Source organism: Gossypium hirsutum, chromosome D11 (genome assembly GCF_007990345.1).
Source record: "Gossypium hirsutum isolate 1008001.06 chromosome D11, Gossypium_hirsutum_v2.1, whole genome shotgun sequence".
Classification (NCBI taxonomy): domain Eukaryota; kingdom Viridiplantae; phylum Streptophyta; class Magnoliopsida; order Malvales; family Malvaceae; genus Gossypium; species Gossypium hirsutum.
The window spans coordinates 1,237,952-1,254,465 of NC_053447.1; positions in this window are offsets into that span (position 1 = coordinate 1,237,952).

Here is a 16,514-nt window from a genome sequence, read left to right on the forward strand (position 1 = left end):
GAATGCACTGAACCTGAGTTCCGACATGTTTGTGGTGTGGGCTGGAGTCAGTGCTCATCGCTCTCAACTATATTATAATATAATATCATATGTCAGGTTAGAACAATTTTTTTATCACGCGGTTTTTGTGCGCGTGTCCATTAGAATATTTCTTTTTGTAATTTTTATTTTTATTCATTTTATATAAGTATAAACAAATAATTTTATTAAAAGGTACCTTTGGCGTGTTTGCTACAAGTCAATTTAAATTTTGTCTCATTTTATTCAAAAAGTAAATAAATAAATTTTTGTATATTTATTAAAAAAATAAATTAGCTTCTTCAGTTAAAAATTTTATCCATTTTGAGAATTAAAATTTGGCATGACTGATAAAATAATCAAAAACATATACGTGGTGTGTCATGTGTACCTCATTATAACATATAAGGATAATTTTTTAACAATAAAAATGGATGAAATTTTTAACAGAAACTAGTTTGCTCTTTAATCTAATATACAAGATTAATTTGCCCATTTTTTTAGTAGAGAGAACTAAATGTAATCCGACTTCTAATACAAAGGTCTTCATAGTACTTTTATCTATGAATGAAAAATAAAGGTTGATATTTTGAACGAGGTTGAGATTTTAGAAATTTTAATATCTTAAGTTTTAGTCCCCACTTATATAAATGTATGTATTCTTTTGTAGATTTGTTCTGGTTAATTAGTTAGGAAATTAGTTAAGAGTTAAGCTACTTGTTGAATTGGTTATTCCGTTCATTACTTATAGTGATTAATCATATTGGAATTGTTGTAATTTTAGGGGAAAAAAGCTAAAGTGGTAAATGAACATTTTTATTAAAAAAAAAGTTACAATAGGCTTAAATGATCAAAAGAATTATGAAGATGAATATAGGTCACTGAACTTTAAAAACTTATAAGCTGGTCATTAAATTATTTTAAGTTATCAAGTTATTAAAATTATTATTGTATAGCATCAAGGGGCAAATTTCTCCTCCTCTTCTATAATTTAGTTTTTTTTTTATAAAACAACTTTAAATGTTGCGGTTTTATGAATAAAATCAAAAAAAAATTCTTCTCCGATCTCTGACACCAACCATCAAATCAAGTTGAATCTAAGATATGTTACTCTACTAATCGATGGGTATTGTTTCACCATACTGCTCGTCGAATCATTGCTTGAAGCACAATGGTTGGACTTTTAAAATAAACAACTTAACAATTCAATGACTTAAATGAAAACATTTAAATAATTTAATGAATATTTTATAACTTTTTAAAGTTGAGTGACCAAATTATAAAATGATATTAATTGTCCATTTAAAGTATTATTAAATTATTATAAGATTAGGATTATAATTTTTTTTAAAAATTTATATAAATATTTGGTCAAAATACAATAATAACATTTTTTTAAAATTTAAACAATAACTAACTATATATACATATTTATAATAAGTTTGTTAATAATGTAAAACTATTAATGTGTTAATTAATTATGTAAGTTTACAATAATTACAACTAAAATCTCGTACTATTAAATACATGTAAGTTAATTAATTGTTTTTGTTGTTTGATTCACAATAATCATTTTTTTATCTTATTCTAAAAATTCTTTAATGAAATGCATAAAATCACATGCAATTTATTTAATATTAAAAAATTATTAATTATACTATTAAATAATATTTAATTTTTATTCTTGAGTGGTGAATACATTTATAAAATTAGGATTTACCAGTATAAAATAAATAATTCAACCTTTTAACATTTAAGCTTTTCTTTTCAATCAATTAGTAATTAAAAATTACAAAAAAAAATCTTCTATTATTTTCTTCAATCTTTAATTATATTTTGAATTTTTATTATTGTAATATTTAAATTATTAAAATAATTAATATTTTTAATATTTAAAAAATAAATACATAAAAGTACATGCAATATATTGACTGCAAAGAGGGAGAGAACAAGCAATTGGTGATGTGATTTTGGTGTCTATTTTGTCTTCCCATGTAACACCCTCAACCCGTATCCCTCGCCGGAATCGGATTACGGAGCATTACTTGAGTTTACAGATCAAATAGACAAAAATTTCAAAAATTTCATATCATTAAAACAAGTCATCAAAGCATCATTTTAATCCAAATTATAAACATATCAAATCCAAATCAATTTTGCCTAGTTCATGAGCACTTAAACATAGAATTAAAATTCACATGCACCTATCTAGATTTAGTTCAATTTACCATGCCATAATATAGCTTCAAAAACAAACACATATTTACATGTATAAAACCAACCAAAATTAAACTTATAACCTCATTTATAATCAAACCACAAAATAGCTATTATTTAGACACTCTAGGTACATTTGAGTTCGGGATCGTTGTTGGATGCTGAATTGGCGATCAAAAGTTAAGTGCCTAACCTGCGCATGGGAAACAAAACCGTACGCTGAGTAAAACTCAGTGGTATTTCTATAATCTGAATATTTAAAGACAAAATTATATAATAGGCACAATTGAATATTTAAAATTCACATTTATTTATACAACAGCATTAACCATTCAATACTCAAATCATAAATACATCATTTTATACCATACTCAATTCTCATTATTTGCCATAAGATAGCTTCTCACAATATAATACACATTTCACTTAAACAACAATAATGTTCATTCCATGTCCAATTCATGAATACACAATTCATGTGTCTCAATCCATATTTCAATTCACAGCCCCATTTTCATTTCACATATAATATCATCCAACACCGATCATAGTGTCATTTCATTTAATTACCCATATTAACACAACTTGAACTCAGACGAATACACGGATCCAACCAAAACACATCAGTTTGGCACCCAGGTCTCATCGGATAATTCGAAGGAATAATTTAACACCTAGTGTCTCATTGGCTAAACCGAAGTAAATTGGCACCCGATGCCTCGCAGAATTAATCCGAAGTAATAATTTGACACCTAGTGTCTCGTCGACTCGAAGTCAAAGAAATCCCTGAACTCTTCCAATCCTATGGCATGCCATCTATATCCGACTTAGCCCGATACAGTTAATAGGGTTTAAATTTCACATTTCAAAAACAATCAATAACCAATATCAATTTTTCATATAATCACATAAATTCAATTCAAATCAAATAATCAATACAATCATAATATATATACAAATTCAATCAATTTCCATCAACTTTTAATTTAATTCAATTCAATATCAAATTAACAAATACTCACCTCAACCACTTACCATGAGCATTAAATCAAAATACAATAATTAATAACTATATTCGGATTATAGAAATACAAATTAGGAATTCCGAGCTATTCCACGTCGGCTTTCTCTTTCCCCTTTTTAATCGAGGATTTCGGTACGACGTTAGCTACGGAATTAAAATAATTAAAATTCATCAATACAACACAATTCAATTTCATATTGCATATTTCAGTTTTTTCTCAATATTTGCCTAATTTTCAATTTAGTCCCTAAACCAAGACTAACTTTATTTCTTTACATTTAATCCTATAATTTTATTCAATTTCCACTTTAAACTAGATTTAACTCTCTAATTTCACTTAAATTCCTAAATTTCAAAATTGTTACAATTTACTCCCTATTACTCAAAATTTACAATTTGTTTTACAATTTAATCCTTTTTCATTTCTAGCTTAAAAACCTATCAATTTAGTCCCTATAGTAAAATTATTCAACATAGAAAACACTTAAAAACTCAATAATTTCTAAAATTTTGACATGGGTCGGGTAGTATTTAACACCGAAATCCTAAAAACATAAATATTACAAGAAAAATGGACTAAATTGACTAACTAATTGAACTTTGAACAATTGAAACCCTAAGGTCGTGGCTTTCTCCTTCCTTTCTTTCCTTTTTCTTTTCTTTCTTTCTTTCTTTCTTTTTCTTTCTGTTTCGTTTCTATATTTCTTTCTTTTTATTTATTCTTTATTTTATCATTATAATATAATATAATATATATACTTATCATTTAATGCCAATGGCATAATTGCTTATTTAGTCCCTTAAATTTTTCTTTAATCTATAATTCTACTTCCCCCAATATGCAATTTAGTCCTTATACCTAATTACTTTTAATTCAAGCAAATTCACTTAATCGAAACCTAATTAACTACACAACTAGCTTCGTAAATATTTATTAAAAATATTTATGAGTCCGATTTATGGGAACGGAGTCCCGGGAAAGCACTTTTTTTAATTTGGTCATTTTCTCATAATTAACTACCGAAACTTTAAAATTTTTTAACGAAACTTTAATACCACCTTAATGACACTCCGTAAATATTTGTAAAAATATTTACGACTTAGTTTATAAAAACAAGGTCCCGATACCTCTCATTTTCTAAAACCATTTGAACTTAATAAATCACTTATATAACATAAATTATAAAATCAAAAACCTTTTTAAAAATCACATTTGACTCGTAAATATTAAATAATACGAACGTACTCATCGAATTTGGTGGCCCCGAAACTACTATTTTTGACACCACTAAGAAACGGGCTGTTACATCCCATCTCTTCATTAATCTCTTGAACATAAATACATGATGTACTAAAAATAATCTGTTTTTTTATGATAAGATATTCTTGGTATAAATATCATATTTACAACGTACAATTTGATATATGAATTTTAATTTGGTGCAATTATATACGTGAAATTTGAATCATGTTTCATATGAATATTATAAAAAAAAATTTAATTTTGATTTAATTGTACACATTTAAAGAAATAAATACATATATTTATTTTCATATTAGATTAATATAAGTGTTTGTGTATGTGATATATCAACATAAAATGATTATAAAAACTGAATCAAATTAAAATTCCATATATAGAATTGCACAAAATCAAAGTTTTATGTATAGCTTTGATATAAGAATTTGATTTTTTGAATATATTTTAATTTTTATATCGTAAAAGCATTTTTTAAAAATATTATTTTTGAACATTAATTTTAATGCCTAGAACTACCCATAGCTCCTCCTCAACTCTTAAATAGGAGAATAATGTGCTTCAGTACACTCGAATCCACGTCTTCTTACACTGACAACAATATCAATATCAATCAAACTAATACTCAATTGAATTTTTTTTAAAATATTTTTTTTAAAAATAATACAAAGTTAGAAGGTTTCAACACTTTTATATCAAAAAAAAAAGGATAAAATTAAAATAACTAAAATTTACTTAAATCTAAAGTAATTATTGATCTAAAGTTTGGAGACATGCAAAAATGGATAAAAATGATTGCACTTATAAATTGAAAAGTTCTAAAAAAATGTGTCCTTTATTTTTTGTATATATTTTTAGAATAGAACCTTTTTTTCCCTTGTATATTATTTCAGAATTTAACATTACTTAAATGGGAATGTTACTGAAACTAGAAAGGAATTTGAATCTATTTAAAGAAAAAATAAATTTAGCTTTGCTTCATTATCACTGCAATTATTGTAGGCAAGAAAGCAAAGCTATATTTTTTTTATATCTCATACATATTTAAATGCTCTAGAATTGAAATGGGTTGGAGGTGTTTATGGGTCGAGTTTGAATTTAAATTAATTTACATTATACCGATTTAGTTTATTTTATTTTTTTTAAATAAAAAAATATTTTTACACTAATATTTATATATTTTATAGTTAATTTAAATTTTTTTATTTTTTAAACACTAAAGCCAATTATTTAAATGGTCTGAGTTGAACTCAAACTTGATTTTTTTTAGAATTAAATTTTAGTTCTGATTTAGTCCATCAACACTTTTAAATAAAATAAAAATACTTATAGAATATCCATAATTTGAATTTAAAAAGAAATCTTATAATGAAAGATTTTTTTAGTCTTATAATTTGATTTTTTTTCGATTCAAATCGTCTGTATCGATTTTTAATCCAATCAATTCAAAATCATTCTTCGAATCGATATACCCCAATCAAACCGACAATATTAACAGGCCTGATTCAAACATCCTTGGATTTTGCTTACTCAAGGTTGAACTTTGTTTGATCTATTATATTTTAAAAAAAAATAATTTTTCTAAACCTTTTTAGAAAATATAAAAAAATAAAATTTAAAGAAAATTAGTTTTAATTAAATAAAATTTTAGATTGAATTTAATGGAAAGTTTTAATTGTTTAAAAGCAAAGCCCAATCAACAACTGGTTTGAAGGCTAAATCAATAAAGTATATAATTTTGTGTCCAAGTATTTGAACTATGAGTTTAATTCTTAACTTTATTTTTTTTAATTAATAGATTTAAATTTAAATTTTTTGATTTTAATAAAAAAATATTATTTACTTTTAAAAGGTGACATTTTCATGTTCTCAAACCCCAACCTTCCATGTGTATATATATATAATTAAATTAAAATTAAACTTTAAACTACACCGTTTTTCCCGCATAAATATTTAAATAAAAAATTAATATAAATTGAGGTTGAAGCGTTTTAATAAGAAGTTCACATACTCCATGAAGTGATATTACATATAATAATTTAGATTAGCTTTTGGCAACAAAAAGGACGCAATAAGCTAATGTTATATATTATTATTACATCTTTCTTTTCATATTGTCTTTTTTTCACTTTAATTTGCAATCAAAGATGACATTATGCCATGCTTGAAACAGACAAATATATGTGCCAATCATATCCACAATCTTTTCCCAACTTGCATAATTTTATTGTAATTTTTTAAGGTTTAATATGTAATTTTGGAGTTGAATTTGATTTTTTTTTAATACATGACTTTTGTTTTTGTTATATGTATTTAAGAAATATTATATATTTTTTTGTACTCAAGGGTGAATCAATTTTTTGGGTAAAGTGAAAATTATATTGTATTAACTTATCATTTCATCACCTTTGAAATAACTAAATACAAATCTTTTCATTTTTGAAAGGACCAAAGTGTAATTTTACCATTTAGTAACTTTTAATTCTACCATCCGAGAACTAAGAGACCATTTTTCCATTTGAGGGCTCCCCTAAAGTCATCCCTGTTTGTACCTGAAGGCAACATTGTTAACTATTTAGTATTTGATTCAGATTTTAGAGTTGACTTGATGATAATTCATAATTAGCTAATAATATTAGAACTTAATTGTCACCAAATCAACTTTTACGTGCCAAAATATATATAACTTTGATCAAGTACAAGAACCGTGTTAAAAAAAATTATCAAACTCATATACCAAATGATATATTATTTTTTTTAATAGATTACATGTTCAAATGATTAATCAAAGAAAGTAATATTAAAATATAAATATTTAATATTATCATAAAATGATAATTAAGCATGCAATATAAACAGAAGCTTAATGTGAGTGTTGATTTGAACCTGAAAAAAAACATATCCATCAAGATAAACCTTGCAAGCCATATCTTTAAGGAAAGTAATTAACTTTACAGCTCCTAATAAGAATTTGTAGGCTAAAGGGAAGCAACAATAATCTAATCCTGAGTAATGGATAACAAAAGGCCAATCGAGTTTCAATTTAATCTTTATCATAACCAATAAGGTTAGAGATTGAATCGAGATGGGTGTGAATTGAAACTTGAACATAAATTTTTTGTCATTTTACGTATAAAAATAATATTTGATGCACTATTAATGTATGAGTTTCATGTATTATCAGTGAATATCAATAATGGCGAATCTAGAAAAATTTTTAGAGAGGATCAAAATCGAATTATAAATTTTTGAGAGGTTAAAATATAATTTTATCATATATTAATTTATAATTTCATATTTTTTTAAAGAATTAAACATAATTTCTTTTTATTATTTTTGGGACTAAAGTGTAAATTTAGTACATATAAAATTATAGTTTAATAATTCTTAAAGGAGTGAACTAAATTTTTTCATTTTTCCAAAGGGTCAAGCCCTTGCCTCTTTACATTTGATAAAATGTGATATTGTTGTTCAATGACAATGCATGGAACTCATGTTCTAACCGCCTTTAGTTGTGTTGAGGGAACTTGCAAGGTTCAAGGGATAAGTATGAATATAACGCATAATATTAATTAATTATGTAAATCACTTGTGCATGGGAGACTCGAACCACCAATCTAAAAGATATAAGGAACTTACATGGAAGTAGGGTACCATTGCTAGCATCTCTCCACCAATTGAGACACTCTTCCTCTATAAACCTTTAAAGACTCTCTCAACGGAGATAAGAGATAAAAACTTTATCGGAGACAATATCAATTATTATTGAAAATTCAATCGATGACCCAATAAATAATAATTTTTTTAAAGAATTTAAATTCTCTCAATAATTTACCTTTTTTTAATACAAATTCAGGTTAATTATATAACATGTTTTACTGATGTATACATGGAAAATTTCTAAAATCCAACTTCAAACACCAACTAACAATATATATATATTCCTTCGCCGCAACTTTCACCTGAGAACCTATATTTATAAATAAGTTTATACTTATTATTTATTGATATATATATATATATAAATTCATTGGTAGTTTGAAAATAAAGAAAGATGAATGATAAGAAAAAAGAATATTAAATTTGATTTCAAGTTGCAGGTCAAATCCGTCAACAAAACCAACTTGCTGTAGACTTTATTAGCTACTTGCACTTGCACTAGTATTGATACTAATATTATTTTAATTATTTATTTATTACTTAAACAGCAAGTTGTTTGCTTTTGGTGGCTGTGGGTTCAAATATTAGATCAAATCAATCAAAATCATATTTCTTAATCTAAGCTTGTAATTATCTGTCTCCAAAAAACAAAAAATAATTCACAGGCTATGAGAATCTCAAATTGACCTACTTCCATCTTTTTCTACAGTTTTCATCCTATGCCTACCTTAATTTGTTGGCCACATACGTTTTAATTTACAGTGTTAATTCGACAATATTGTTAAAAAATTATAATTTTATATGTAGAATTACACAAAATTAAAATCCGTATGTTATTGCATGAGAAATTATTTTATAGGCCATTCCTACCACATCATCTATTGTTTATTTTCAATTATCTAATCGCATTTCAATAATTTTAAAAAATTACCAAAATTATGTGTCAATAATATGAAAAAAATTATTAAAATGTTTTTAAATAATTAGAAATGGACCATGAATAATGTGATGAAAACAGTCCATGAAATAATTTCTCGCTATTGCACATATTATATTAAAATTCATCTCAAAAATAATAATAACAGTGAGATTAAATTTTGTAATAACAAAATGTGTCTTTAAGTTTGAATGCATCAATAAAAATTAAATTAAAATGTGTTTCCGTTGATTTGATATTTACAAAATTAATAAATAATTATAATTTTTTATAAAAAAAAATTCATGTGATATTGATTTTATAATAAATGTGTTTATTTCTCGGTCAAAACATAATTGAGATGAAAATCCGAAAGATACATATTAATAATATAACATATTATAAAAATTGTATGAATATAATATAATTTTTATTAGTTGTTAAGATAAGCTTCAGCCGTCATTAACCCTAAGCCCAATCTTATTACATTATTTCTTTATTTTTAACATATCTTAAATGCGATATATATTATTTTATAATTACGTTTAGTTCTTAGCTTTTACATTTTTGTCAATTTCACCCTTTCTTTTAGCTAAATTTGACCATTAACGTTTCATAATTAAAATATTAGTTTTTTGACGATTTTGGTGTGGCAACTCTCGTGACAATCTATGTGCACTGCATGCTGACATAGTACTATCGCGTCAACAAATAACTAAAAATTATAAAAAAATCCAAAAAAATTAGCATGTAGTACGCGTAGATTAGCATATAGGTTTCCATGTTTAACATTTTTACGTTTTAGTCAGTATTTCTATAAAGAAAATAAATTCGACTCTTTTTAAAAGGTTAATGATCAAATTTAAAATTTTTTTAAAGACTGAAGATCAAATTTAACTCAAAGAAAAAGAATAAAGACCGAATTGATAGAATATATGAATATTAAAGACTAAATTTATCATTATACAAAAAATAAACGCGACAAAAATACATAAAACATCGAGCCTGAAATAAAGCATGTTGAATATTCTATCCGTTTGATGAAAACTTTAAAAGAGTCTGGGTAAATTCAAGAAATTGAATCAATATATATATTGTGATGAAAAAATAGCTGTAAAAAGGATGGATAGATTCTGATAAAAAAAAAAGATTATTCAAATTCTCTATCAAATTGGTTAGCCCTATTTCTCCACGTTACCAAATTGAATTTAGGGTAAACTACAAAAATAGTCACTTTTGTTTATCTCAGATTACATTTTAGTCACTTATGTTTAAAAGGTTACGTTTTAGTCACTTACGTTATCGTTTTGTTACGAAGTGATCACTCTATCGTTAAGCTTCGTTACCTCCCTAACGGCGGTCCTACGTGGCAGTCCAAATGGGTTTTAATTGTCAACTTGGATGTCCTACGTAACAGTCCAAATTGATTTTTATTTAATTAAAAACATATCTTCATCCCAACAACTAGACATCCAAGTTGGCATTTAAAACCTATTTGGACTGCCACATAGGACTTCCGTTAAGGAGGTAACGGATTTTAACAGTAGTGTGACCGCTTCGTAACAAAACGATAACATAAATGACTAAAATGTAACATTTTAAACATAAGTGACTAAAATGTAATTTGAGGTAAACAAAAGTGACTATTTTTACAGTTTACCCTTGAATTTAACAAAGACTGTATGTTTTTCTTTATAATTTTTCCTACTTTTGTCCTGTCTTTGAAACAGTAACATCAAATGTTAAATTACTTGTTTAATGAGGAAAGATAAGTTTAATTAATATCAAATTCTACTGCCCCTATTTAAACCAAATCTTTGTAGATCAGAGTATTACGTCTTCAAATTTAATGAAAATCTAGTAACAATTTTATCAATCGGATTTTAATTTTAAAATTAAACAAATAAAAGGGTTAAATTCTCAAAACTAAAAAGAGATGATCTAAATTTCAAGAGTCCAAAGAAGTACATGGACCTGGACAAAATTAAACCATAACTATTAATATTTTATTTATTTTACTTTATTTCCTGGGATAACAATTAGTGGGGCTGGCAGGGGCTAAACCCTTTTAAAATATAAAATTTTTTATTTAGGTTCTTAATTTTTTTTAAAAAATTTAAGTTAGTAAAAATAAAATTACACTTTGACCTCCTAAAAATGAAAAAAATAATAATTTAATCATTTAAGAATTATAAAGATATGAACTACTAAAATAGTAAAATTATATTTCTATCATCGTAAAAATTAAAATTTAATTTCGATCCTCCTAAAAAACATTTTCTGAACAGGCCCTTGCTTTAAAACAAGAGAAGATTCAAGCTGAAAGCAATGGGATAAAACTTCAAACAATTCACATTTAGGTTTGGCCGATTAAAATAAATAAATATACAATAACAACAACAAAATTAATAATTTATGTGTAAATTGCACCCAAGATTACTAAACTATTAGTAAGTTTATGTTTTGGTCACTCAATTTTAAAAAGTTACAAAATGGTCACTGAACTATTTAAAAGTTTTCATTTAAGTCATTGGGGGTGTTAAAATCGTTATCGTATGGCCATCTCTTTTCACACTATCTATACCAATCTAAAATTTTCATTCCTCTTCTCTTCTACAAATTCGTTTTTTTTTCATGAAATAATTTTGAACATCATAAATCTACAAACCAAAATCTAAACAAGTTTCTTCTCTAATCCTTGACACTGACCGTCAAATCGACTTAAATCTAAGGTATGTTCTTCTACTCATCAATAGGTACCGACTGTCAAATCGTCTCTTGAAACTCGCTAGCCAAACTTTAAAAAAAATATATAACAGGCCAATGACTTAAATAAAAACTTTTGAATAGTTAAATGACCATTAGTAACTTTTTTAAGTTAAGTGGCTAATATTTAAATTTATTAATAATTTAGTGACTTTAAGTGCAATTTACCTATAAATTTTAATTGTTTAATGATAATAATAATTTATTCTCAAAGCTTTGCAGAAAATTGAAGCTGATTGTCACTTTCTTGGGACAAATTTTCGCATATGAGATGATGGAATTGTCTTAAATAAAACGGTGCATTGACGGTAGACATTTTGTTTTAAATTATTGGATCTATTCGTTTAATTTGATAGATTTTATAATGAATGAGATAATTTTATTTAAATTAGATTTTGCCAAAAATAATTAATTATACATCAATTCAATTAGAAATTATTAAAATATTTTTTATATAAAAATAAATTATATTATTATGAGAGTCTTTGTATCATTTTATATTTTATATAAAATTTATAAAAATTTACGTACGTTAAAATTTGAACTAAAGATATAAAAGAAATTACACAAATTTCAATAAATATATTTATAATTTAAGTTTAATAATAATATAGAAATATATATTTAATATTTTATCACTTTCTAAATATAAAATTGTTATTTGGACTGATCAAGTTAAGTCCGGACCTTGAATTCATTTTTTTAAATCAAGTCGTAATTCGAGGCATGAACACCTTTAACCTTATGGGCCCCTATGGGTAAATGAAAAAAATTGTGGTTCTAGCAATTCTTAAAAATAATAATTCAATTTAAGTCTTCTTTTCCTTTTAATTAAATCAATTTTTTTAAAAAAAATTCAAAAATTAATAATTCAATTTAAGGTCAGATTGTTACTAAAGCTGATAGCACCAGTGAAATCAAGTTTGATCACAGCCGCTTAAAGCAATTACCAACTCCTCCAATCTTTTCTACACAGATGATGTTACAACCACTTGATGGTCCAGACCCCGGCCCTGAAGCTCCTCTCATACAAAGCTTTCAATCAAGAAAGACAGGAGTAGAACTTCCTACACTTCAAGATTATTCTCCTTCATTTTCATCACCTCCACCTAAAGAGGCTCTAGAACAAAGATGGTTGGCAAAACCTTTGAAGCAACCATGCTATAAAAGGATCAACAAATGGGTCCAGAAGCATAATCAATTTCAGACATGCGCTCAAGAAGAAAAGGTTGTTGTTCCACAACAAAAGATTCCGGAAGTACAGATGTATGAATCAACTTCTTCATATGAGCATGAATTCCCACCGTTAGAAGAATTTTCAAAGAAGGAGCATCTTCATGCCCCTAAAATTCTGACAAAATTGCAAGTAGATGCAGAAGGCAAACAGATAAAGATAGCGGCAGCCGAAGCCACTCTAAATTGGCAGACAGAAAATGCGTAAACTGCATCTTGGCATCCTTTGCATGAACAATTGATATCCCAAGGACAGTGTCCTTTAGGATCTTTAAAAGAATACAAAGGCTTTCCGTTAGATTGAAAGCTTTGTATGAGAGGAGCTTCAGGGCTGGGGTCTGGACCATCAAGTGGTTGTAACATCATCTGTGTAGAAAAGATTGGAGGAGTTGGTAATTGCTTTAAGTGGCTGTGATCAAACTTGATTTCACTGGTGCCATCAGCTTTAGTAACAATCTGGCTTTTTGTAGAGCGAATCGGCTGGTCATGCTGGTGGATTTGCTCATAATTTACAAATTTAACCCAAAATTTCATAATTTATCTCAATTCAGAAATCCTAATTTCACCCTCTAGCTAAAATGTTTAAAAGTTACAAAATGATTTTTCAATTGTTTAATTTTATATTTTTTAGTCAAATAACTATATTGAATTTTCAGGTGTTTCATTTTTACATTAATCAACTGGTGATAAAAAAATAAAATTGGATGATTGTTTTAAAACTTTTTATAAAAAAATCATAATTAAATGATGTCTACTGTAATTTACACTAAATTTAAACTCGAAATTTAACATTTAATTTTTTAAAAAAATTCAATAAAAAAAAACAGTCGACATTAAAATTAGTGGCGATTGGTTGTATCTGAGATGTAAAAGAGAAAGACGAAAATTCAGAAAAAAACAGTGAAACACCCACAAAAAAGGATTTCACTTTCACAAGTTCTGCTCCAGTTTCAATGTTTCGTCAAAAAAAAAGATTCATAAAGTGAGGAATATTAAAATAGAGTTGGGCTGTAAAGTGAGAATTTCAACTAAATCCTTCTTTCTTTTATTCTAAAAACGAACAATAATGAGTGAGGGACCGTATATCGTATTATCCATTTTTGGATGACTACTCTGGTAGTACAAAGGAACTTAAAATACCAAACAGTAGTACATTGGCAAAATTGTGAGGAAAACTCTCATGTCGGACTCCAAAGTGAATATTAAATATAAATTAGGGTAAACTATACCTAATGCCACTAATTATTACTAAGTTTACATTTTAGTTATTTAACTTCAAAAAGTTACAAAATGGTCATTGAATTGTTTGAAAGTTTTCATTTAAGTCCTTAAACTATTCAAAAGTTTTTATTTAAGTCATTTGCTATTAAGTTTTTCTATAAGGTCCAACTAGCAAGCTACAAGTGAAGATTCAATGATCGGTACAGTAGGCTAGTACCCATGAATGAGTAGAATAACATACCTTAGGTCTAAGTCGATTTGAAGGTCAGTGCCAGAGATAGGAGAAGAAGTCGTTTGGATTTTGATTCGCATATTAGTGGCATTCAAAGTTATTCCATAAAAAAAATTGAACTGTAAAAGAGAAGGGGAATATGAGCTTTCGATTAGTGCAAGTGGTGTGAACAGAGAAGGCTACACAACAATGAATTTAACAGCCTAGTGACTTAAATGAAAACATTCGAGTAGTTCAGTGACAATTTTGAAGTTAAGTGACAAAAACGTAAATTTACTATTTAGTGACACTAGGTGTAGTTTACCCTTAAATTAATTCCCAATTTTAATTTTAATTTAAAATTTTCATATATTTAATAAACTATATTTTGGTAATGAGGTCTTGGCTCAAAGGCAAGGTTGAGACACTATGAATTTTGATATCTCAAGTTTGAATCTCACCTCGTGTAATTGTGAGTTCTTACCTAGAGTTATTTCAACAATTAGGTCCATTTTGATATATGTACATTTCTATTCCATTACATTTCTACTCCATTTCAGTAATATCAAAGTGGACTTACTTGCAAAGTTTAAGAACTAAAATAAACTTAATTACTAAGTTCAAGTACAAAACTGAAAAAAAATACATATAACAAAGTAACCCTACTTGTTGAGCTGAATGGCTAAAAATTACATTAACCCTAATATATAAGTATGTATATAAATATCATGGAGGCCCATGTTTTAGGAGTCAAATTGCATTTTGTTCCTTGTACTTAAAAACTAAGAAAATTAGTCATTGTATGTTAGATCAAAGAGCAAACTGGTTATTTCTGTTAAAAATTTCATCCATTTCTATTATTAAAAATTGACGTAGTTGATGGAATAACCAGACAACTGCACATGGCGTGCCATGTGTGCCTTATTTTGACGTATATGGAATTGTTTTTAATAATAGAATTTGATGGAAATTTTAACAAAATGGTCAATATTCTCTTTGATCAACGTACAAGGACTAATTTGCCAATTTTTTGAGTAGATAGGATAAAATGTAATTTGGCTCCTAATATAAGGTCTTCTATGATACTTTTACCAAGATTAAACTTGATATGTAAAAGTACCACAGAGCCCCTTTACTAGGAGTCAAATTGCATTTTGCCCCTTCCTACTAAAAGGATAGGCAAATTAGTCTATGTATGTAGGGTTAAAGAGCAAACGAGTTTTTCTATTAAAAATTCCATCAATTTTCATTATAAAAATTTGTCCTTGTACGTTAGCATGAGGGGTATATAGCACGTCATGTATAACTGTCTGGTGTATGTATACTGTATGCTCACATTTTATCTATGTACTTCTGTTTGCTATTTGATCTGATGTACAAAAATTAATTTACTTATTTTTTAAATAAATAAAATACAATCTATCTCTTAATATAAAAATTTCTAACATATTTTTACCCAATTAGTATTGATATGAATTAAAGAAAAACGATTATGGTCAGTCGACTTGCATATAGGTATGCATGGTTCCAAAAAACAAAAAACAAAAAACACTTGAGTTACATGTGTTGCACTTTGTTGACGTTTCTGTCACGGAGTAACACTTCGAAACCAATTATATATCTACACGTGGCCCAATTTTATCGGACGGCATAATTTTCTTGGTGGACTTTAGCTGACAGAATAATGAAGAATGTCATAGTTACACCAGCTGGTTGAATCCATCCTATTTCATTTTGTTTTATTAGACAAAAAAAAAAATGGGTATAATTAATTGAATCGACGCCCCAAAAAAATTCATGGTTTTAATGCAAGAAAGAAAAACCACAAATTTTCAAAGGAAGAGCATTGAAATTGAAGGGAATTTGCCTCTTGTGAATACCCAAAATCCACTTAGTTGACTTGGGAAAAAGTAAAAAAGAAAGTTAATGGAGGCATAAGGTGAAAAAGAATCCACACATTTTATTGGGTAGCTTTAGCATCTATTACAGT